Source organism: Hevea brasiliensis, chromosome 12 (assembly GCF_030052815.1).
Source record: "Hevea brasiliensis isolate MT/VB/25A 57/8 chromosome 12, ASM3005281v1, whole genome shotgun sequence".
In the NCBI taxonomy this organism is placed as follows: Eukaryota; Viridiplantae; Streptophyta; class Magnoliopsida; order Malpighiales; family Euphorbiaceae; genus Hevea; species Hevea brasiliensis.
Genome location: NC_079504.1, coordinates 38,903,719 through 38,912,789, shown reverse-complemented (window position 1 = coordinate 38,912,789; position 9,071 = coordinate 38,903,719). Strand labels below are relative to the sequence as shown.

The 9,071-nt window shown below is 34.0% G+C and overlaps 1 non-coding gene across 1 annotated transcript; it reads left to right on the top strand.

Annotated features, from left to right (window-relative positions):
• Positions 1-556: 556 nt before the first annotated feature.
• On the top strand, positions 557-663 carry LOC131171609 (small nucleolar RNA R71). Its single transcript, XR_009142269.1, has one exon. It is a non-coding gene; the product is annotated as a small nucleolar RNA R71 (small nucleolar RNA).
• The last annotated feature ends 8,408 nt before the right edge of the window (positions 664-9,071 follow it).

Here is a 9,071-nt window from a genome sequence, read left to right as displayed (position 1 = left end):
GACTCTATTCTGCTGAAAATTCTGATGTTGTTGATACCCAGAAGGTTGCTGAAAATTCTGATGTTGTCCTTGTCTACCTCCCCAAGAGAAATTGGGGTGGTTTCTCCATGCTGGATCATAAGTTGCAGAAAATGAGTTACCACCTGGTCTTTGATTGTAGTTCCCCACATAATCCACTTGCTCACTTGAAAAATCTTGATTAAATGCAGAAAAATCAGCTGCACAATTGACATTTGCAGCTCCAACTTCTGCTGAATTACTGGAACCTCCAGCTGAAGAATATACTTTCATGCTTAGCTTGTCCATTTTCCTTGTTAAAGCATCAAACTTAGCATTAATCATATTCATGGCATCAAGCTCAAACATACCAGCTGGTTTCTTGATCTCATTCCTCTCACAACTCCATTGGTAGTTGTTATAAGCAATTTTATCAAGAGCAGAAAAAGCTTCATCTTCAGATTTCTCCATAAGATCACCTCCAGAAGATGCATCAATTGTACTTCTAATAGCTGGTGAAACTCCATTGTAAAAGTGTTGAACAAGCATCCACTTAGGAATCCCATGATGTGGACATCTCCTTTGCAAATCCTTGTACCTTTCCCATGCTTCATACAAGCTCTCATCATCTCTAGGTTTGAAAGAAGTCAGCTCATTTCTTAGCTTAGCTGTCTTGCTTGGTGGTAAATATTAAGCTAAAAATGCTTGAGAAATTTCATCCCATGTTGTGATAGAACCCGGTGGCAAAGAATGTAACCACTCTCTAGCTCGGTCCTTCAAAGAAAAAGGAAATAATCTGAGTCGAATTGCATCATCAGAAACTCCATTTATCTTCAACATATCACTAATCTCAAGAAAGTGTGCTAGATGCACATGTGGACTTTCACTTGGATTTCCTCCAAATTGTGATTGTTGTACCATCTGACAAAGTGCAGGCTTCAGTTCAAAATTATTAGCTTCTACTCTTAGTCTTGTGATACTTGGCATGAAATCCCCAATGTTAGGATAGGCATGATCCTTCACAGAGCAGTTGTTGTTGTTGTTGGCCATTTCTTCTTGTAATTGCTCTTGCTCTTGTGCTCTTTCTTGTTGTTGTTGAGCTTTAATTTCAGCTTTTCTCCTTTTAGATTTTGCTCTTAAAGCTTTTGCTATCTTTTCTATTTCTGGATCAAAGAATAAATTGATTTCTTCACTTTTTGTTCTTCTCATAAAATAAAGTACCTGAAAAACAGAATAAGCAAATTCTCAAAGTAAAATGGTAAAAAGAAAATAAAATAAAATGTCTAAATTAACCAAACAAACAATTGTTCAATATCAAACAAAAATCAAATCCCCGACGACGGCGCCAAAAACTTGATGGGGCGAATCCGTAAGTATACGGGTCGTCTCAAGTAATAAAGTGATGAATCAAGTATCGTTCCCACAAGGATTTACTGTTTGAGTACCAAACTATGAATGAAGCGATTATTTGGGCTAATGATTAATGAATAAATGGTAAATGTAAATGAGCAAGGTAAATTGATTAATCTAATTGAAATGGGTAAAGAGCAAACAAATAAATTCTAGATCTAGTTTGTAATTAAACTAAATTAACAATGGATAATTCAAATCAAAGTCTAATTATGTTAAAAGTGATTCCAGAGTTGGGAGTTTATGCATAAATTAATTGGGATTTGTCTTGGTATTCTAATTTTAAGGGAAAAATAGAGTTTAAAGGAAATTGATTCTAAATTCCTTTTATATCTTTTTCAAGCAAACCAAAGTGTGTTCTAAAATAATCAAACCTACTTTCATATGTTATTTGATTACTTTAAAACCCATTAAGTTTTGTAACCAATCATTAATTCCTCTAAAAATCCTAGTTTATTTCTAAATCTAGGTGATTTTAAGTTCCAATCCTTGATTACCTATCAATGACTTTCACCTTTCGATCCTTCAATCAAAGATTAACACAATACCCAATGGGTACCAACATTAGGCAAGTAAATCAAGCACACAAGGAAGGAATCAAAACTCATATTTATGTAAAATAAGGAAATACCCAGTCCAAATCCATAAATTAATCTAAAATATATTTTCCAACTCTGAAATCTACAGAGTTTACTCACTCATGATGGTATTTACAAGAAAGATTGATGGAAAAGTAAAGAAAAACATGATAAGAGGACAAAAATAGAAAAACCTAGGTAGAAGAACCCAAAACTCTGGTTTCTGGAGCTCCAAAAATAGTTGCAGTAGCTCCTCCCCAGAAAATGGCGTCTCCTCCTCTCTCTCTTATATTTTCTTTCCTTTTTGTTTCTCCCTTCCTTTCCTCTTTTCTTAGCAAAAATTAGGAAATGATGAATTTATATCGCCCCAAGAAGTTGCCCTAAAAGTAAATAAGAGCCAAGGAGTGGATAGGAAATGAGGTGTAAAATTATCCAAGTCAGCAGCATTATTCACGTTCTGGGCAGTCTGCTTAGGGTACGGCTTAACCCTAAGCAGCTTCTTAGCAAATTTCAGCTTCTGGTCGCACTGTCTGCTTAAGGTTAAGCAGACCCTCAGCAAATCTCGACAGACTGGAATAAAATGGGTTTTCTTTCTGCTCATGCATGACTTCCAGCTTGATCTGTGCTGCACCTTAAGCACTACCGCTTTACCATAAGCAGGATCTTAAGCAATTCTCGGCAGGTTGCGGAGTAAAAGCTTGAATATGTAGGATTTAAGCCGTGCTTGACTTTCAGCTTGAACAGGCCTAAGGTTAAGCTTATATGACATACCCTAAGCAACATCATAAGCAAAGTCTTAAGCAAATTTCGGCTAACTTGCTCTTTCAAAACTTGATTTCTTCAACTTTCCTCCATGCTTAAAGAATTCCCAATTTCTTCAAATCACTTCCTAATGCACTCATTGATCTTCGATTTGCCACAAAATCCTATCAAAAATAGCAAAATTACAAAAATCAAATATAAAGTATCTAAATTTAACAAATAAGCTAAAATAAAGCTAAAAATATAAAATATGCTAAAATATAAGGGCAAAATGGATGCAAAACTACTCTAAAATTTCTATATGAAATGAGTGTAACAGCTGAATCTCAAGTAAAGGAGGATAAGGCTTGAATCGTTAATATAAAAGAAGAAGAAGCAACAAAAATAACAAGATAGATGGGTAAATTATACAGACAGTATCTCAACTTAGGCATATATAATAGTAAGATATCTAAATTTTAATTTGTAACATAAAACTCCTTGATCATTAGTTTAACAAAAAACATTTAGCTAATTTTTAGGTTATTTATGTTGACATAGTATTTTCAAATTGAAAAATTATGCTTTCATAGATTGATAATTTCAGGTAAATAGGTTCTTGGTTACTGAAATATCGATATGTGTAATTTGAATCATTGAAATTATTGGCAGACAAAGAACAAAATTAAATTTTTTTTTTCCCTAACATGTGTCAAATTAATAAAAAGACATAATTTTTAATCTGACAAGTGTCATGTCAGTAAAAACAACCAAGAAACTAGTTGTTGAATGTCATTTTGAGGTTTTATGTTACTTAAATTAAGTATTAGGATGTTTAATTGAAATTTAGGTACCGTAATATTACATTCTCTTAAATAAATACTGTCTACATAATTTCTCCTAAGATAAACATGTTTTTTTTTTTTAGTCCGCTAATCACATATTAGCATATGATGAAAATTAAATTCATTTTGACTAAAATTAAAATATAAGATATTTAATTAATTTTAATTAAAAGTTAAAGAGTTCAATTGACTCTAAATTAAAAATTGAGGGTTACATTGATTATTGAGTAAAAGTTTAAACTTAAGCCTTTGACTGAGAAAAATCTTTTAGGCCTTGCTTGAAAAAATATATATGTTTTAACTATTTTGTTACACTGTTTGCAAACCTGAAAAAAAAAAGTAAATTATAATTTTATTTTTTATTCATTTCAAGAAAATTTTGAATGGAAAATGAATTATGGCTCCACTTTATTTTTTACTTCAAATTGAAAGAAAAGTAAGAGAAAAATCTTTAAAATTATAAGTGTGTTTTTCAATTCATGCTTAGCTTTAAAAAAATTAAAGGACAAAATTATAATTCATTGTTCATAAAAACAACTTTCTTCCCCTATTTTCTTTCTTTATATTAAACATAAAAAAGAATTTTTTTTTTTCATTATTACTTTCTCCTTTTATTTTCACTTATTGAATTTTATTTATTAACTTAAGATATAATGTCCTATTAAGTAAAAGTAGTGGGACAAAATTGTTCAAAATTATGAGAAATTATTGAGCGTAGCTAAGTAATTTCACTAAAAGGATAGAAATAAAAGCCACATAAGGTCATCTCTTTGAAAAATAAATAAATAAATGAAAAATTTATGAATCTTGTAAAGAAAGAGTGGAAAGGGACGTGTTGAGATATATAAGAAACTAAGGGTGCATTCGTTAACACTGTCGTTAAAATGGATAACTCATTCAGTTAAAAGGCTTTAACTTTTATTTCTTTGCAAATTTTATTAAATCAACAAAGATATGAAGATCTCATTCTCATCCAAATTATTAAAAGAGATTACAGCTCTTTTTTGTGTTGAGATTTTTGCTATCTGGAAATCAAATTTTGGAGTTGTTATGTAACACCCCAAAAATTTTACATTTATTATTTTATGAGTAATATTGGTATTTTAATTTTTATTTAAATTTTAAGAAATTATTTGAGATTTTTCGAATTTTAAAAATCGGGTTCTATTTTCCGAAAATATAAACTTTGATGATTTTTAAAAATTAATTTAAAGACCACGTGGCAAAACTAAAAATATATTTGGAATCTACGAATTTTTTTGAGTTTTCTGAAATTTTTTCGGAATTTTCGGACCTCGTTTTCAGTCTCGAGGCAGAGTAAAAATTCAAAATTTTGTATCCTGAATCGGACCGACCGAATCGAACCGGACCGGATCGGATCGATCAAATCGGACCAGCCTTTTCTTTTTCTTCCTTCTTCCTCCCGCGCGCGTCCGACCTTCTCCCCTTCTCTCTCTCTTTTCTCTCTCCTCCCTCCTCCCCTTGCCGCGCCGCCACCTCCCCTGCCTCTCCAGCTCGTCGGCGCCGACCCCCAGCCGTCCCAGCCCACCGGCCGCCACCCCAAACGGCCGGAAAACGCGCGCGAACTTCCCTCCCTCGGGCGCACGACCGTTCGTCTTCCCGGCCAAAATCCGGCCGATCCGGCCACCAATCGGACCGAGTCTTGTGTCTAAAATCATCTACTCGTCGAGAGCTTTCCATAAACACCAAGAACGCCGAAATCCATCGAGCGGTTTGTCCAATTTTTACTCGAGAAGTTTTAGCCCGTTTTGACTTTCGGGCTGGATTTCTCGCAAACCATGAATCCCACGAGAAAACCGAGAGTACCAGAGCGCTCCACTCGTCGAGAGCTTCGCGGCGACATAAATTTTGAATTTTTCCGACACCGTTTTTCGGTGGGTCCCACGGAACTTCGCAGTGTTTTTCCGAGCATTAAATGAGCTTAGAAAATTCTGAAAAATTTATGTACTAACCCCCGTGTTGTGGGCTTCGTGTAGGTATCCTCAATTCGCGGAAATTCGACAGTTGACCGGGTCTGCAAATTTCAAGCCAGACAGACCCGTTACCGGAAAAGTCTTCGAATTGGACCGAGGTTTTGGCTACCCCCCCATTGTCAGACATCCCGAGCTCGTTCCCGAAGTCAGAATCGGCAAAGGTAAACCCGAACCTTGCTTTTTCGTAATTTTCTAGTGCTTAAATAGGATTAAAAAATTCATAAAATATTTGTGGTAGCTCAGAAAATTATGATTCTTTTTGCAATAGCCTAGTAATATTGCTAAGGACCGCGGGGCAAAGTTTTAGAATTTTTAGAGCTTGTTTGGGTAGTTTTTGCAAAAATGATCAATTATAAGGACTAAATTGAAATTTTACATATTATGATGGATGACTAATTTGATGGGCCCAGGAGGGGCTGTGTGATGTGATTGAGTTGTGGATATATGGATTATGAATATAGAAGTTTTTTTTGAGCCATTTTGCAGGTTGGGTAGGTCCTAGGTATAGGGGAGACTCTGCCGGATTTTCGGCACGACTTAGGACGTATTTGGTCTTTTCTTAATTGTATTGAGTCATTTGTATTAAATAATTGTAATGTAATTGTCAGGTGAGCCGATGACCTTTTTCCGCCTCACCGCCACAGTAACCATTGTCAAGTCTGTGAGTAAAATATTAATTTTAATTGTAATTTCACTATTATTATATGTTCAAGCATGCCCATGCATCACTTATATGCATATATCTATGTAGATAAACTTTAGGCACGATTTATGTTGCACTCATAACTGTGAAAGTGCCATGTATGTTGCTGTGGTAATTTGGAGCAGAGTGCATGCGTTGGCATGCGTGTGATGTAGTGTGGACTATGGATAGGACGGGTAGTCACGGCTTGAGATCTTCGCTGGGACCCGATCCTTCGGGGGGTAGTCACGGCTTGAGTTCTTCGCTGGGATCCCCGATTTGGTTTATTAAGCGAAAGTCCGGCTTGAGTTCTTCGCTGGCACCAAGTTGGATTTAAGAAAGATGTATAGGGGATCAGCTCCCATATATTATGATTGATATTACAGGGTGTGTGAGTGCTCCAAATTACCTTTTTGATGTTATGATGTGAATTTATTGCTGATGCTGCATTTCACTCTACAGGGTGCACTAGTTCTAGATAGTTATAGAGATTATGGTTAAAATTGATATTTTACTCTCTGAGTCGAACGCTCACTCCTGTTCAATATTTTTTTTAGGCTACAGGAGGATTTTATTGTGGTTAACCTGCTTTTCTTCTTCGCAGGTTGTTATTCAATATTTGTGTAATTTTATTTACTCCTAGATTTTCCGCATGTGTTAGAAATATTTAAATGATTCGGGTCTGTAATATAATTATTATGTGGACCTGTAAAATTATTATATGCATGTTTGATGGACTGGATGAGGGAGCTGAGCTCCCATTTATCTTTATGTTGATTTGAGTATGTGGAGGGTGAGCTGAGCTCCCCAAGTGATGATATATTTTGATTACAGGTCGGGTGAGTCAAAAACTCCCCGTTGAAAGGTCCATTTTATGGTCGGACTCTGTCCGGTTGATTTCTTGATATTGGGCCCAAATGGGCCTTAGAGTTGGATTAATGAATAGTAGGCTTACTACGGGCCTCGGGGGCTTTAGGCTGGCCCAGGTCCTAGTGCCGGTCCGGCCCATAGGTTGGGTCGTGCCATGTTACCTTCAAGTCTCATACTTTACCTTCAAGTCTCATACTCCTGGCAAGTTAGAAAATCTTCATCCATTTTTATGTCTTTTTGATTTGATATCTTCTCTTTTATGCCTTAAATTTTATATTTTTATTATGACTAAATATATAAATTCAGTTAATTTTGAGAATAGATGTTTTTCAATTTCTTTTTGAAATTGACAAGGATGTTTGAAGTTTAGACATGTCTAACCTTATTATTGCAATTTCAACCTCTATAAAATTAGGAATCCAAATTATTATACATTTAAAATTACTTTCAGCCTATACAAGAGTACTTGTTTTATTTCAATAACGTTGTGCTTGGATCTCAGCATGAGAATTACATCCAAGAGTGCTCTTCAGCACAATTACTTCAAGGATATTAGTTTTGTACCCTAGTTTTATTTCTTATCAATAATACATATTGTATGGATCATTACTATAGAGCATTTGGTGGATTTTGATTGTGAAACACGTTGTAATGCGTTATTTTTGTGATTGTACCTATACTTGAGTAACTCATTGCCTTTCAAATTTACTTCAAATACCCATATGCGAATTTTCTTTTTCATAACCTTCTGTTGTTGATCAATTGATAAGCACCAAATTACCATGTTGATATAAGTGTAAGAGATTACTTTCTAAAACGTTGCTCTAACTAATAAATCATTGTCATTGTGATAATTTACAGACTAAGCATGTTGAATTATTTTGTAATATATGTCCATAATAATTATCAACACATGGTAGTGACCTTAAAGTCATCTATTTGATTAGCTCATTAGTTTAATGGGTGATTGCTTGCCCTATAATGCATCGAAGTTAGAGAAATTTTCATTTACCTTATTAATTTTATTTTCTACCTTGACCTGTGCGAACCAATTGTAAAGTTATATATATATATATATATATATATATATATATATATATATATATATATATATATATATATATATATATATATATATATATATAGTCTGTTTGAAATTGTCTATTTAACAATGAGCCATTTGTTTTTTGAAGTCTCATAAATTTTAGGACTTTCTTCAACTTTATTGTTATTTTTTTTATAGGCTCACTTTACTGGTATTTGCTCACTTGTTAGTCCTTGCATCAGCCATTTTTTTTCCATTTTTTTTAGAATTAATTCCATGGGCCATTTTCCTTGAATCTATATCTGTTTCCCTAAATACTGCATATTGAATAGATCTGTTTGCTACATATGCAAATGAAAATATTAGGGGTGTGCAAATGGTCGGTTCGGTTGCTACATATGCAAATGAAAATATTAGGGGTGTGCAAATGGTCGGTTCGGTTCCGAACCGAACTAAACCGATAAAATCAAAAACCGAAAATCAAAAATTTTAAAAACCGAACCGAACTGATTAATGAGAGAAAATCGAACCGAATCGAACCGATAAATATCGGTTCGGTTCGGTTTTAAACCGATCAAACCGAAATTCATAAAATTTCATATTTTTAACATTAAATCTAAATAATAAAAACATAAAAACAAAAAAAATTAGAAATCAAAACTAAAAAATCTTAAGGTTCGGTTCGGTTTTCTTTGATTTCGATTTGATTCGATTCGGTTCGATTCAATTCGATTCGATTTTCTTTAATTTCCTATATATATTAATAATTTCGGTTCGGTTCGGTTTTTTTTATTTTTATATGAAAATAACCGAACCGAACTGATTAACTGAAATTATCAAAATTATAAACCGAACCAAATCAAACCGATTAAAATTGAAAACCAAACCGATTGAACCGAATTGAATCTG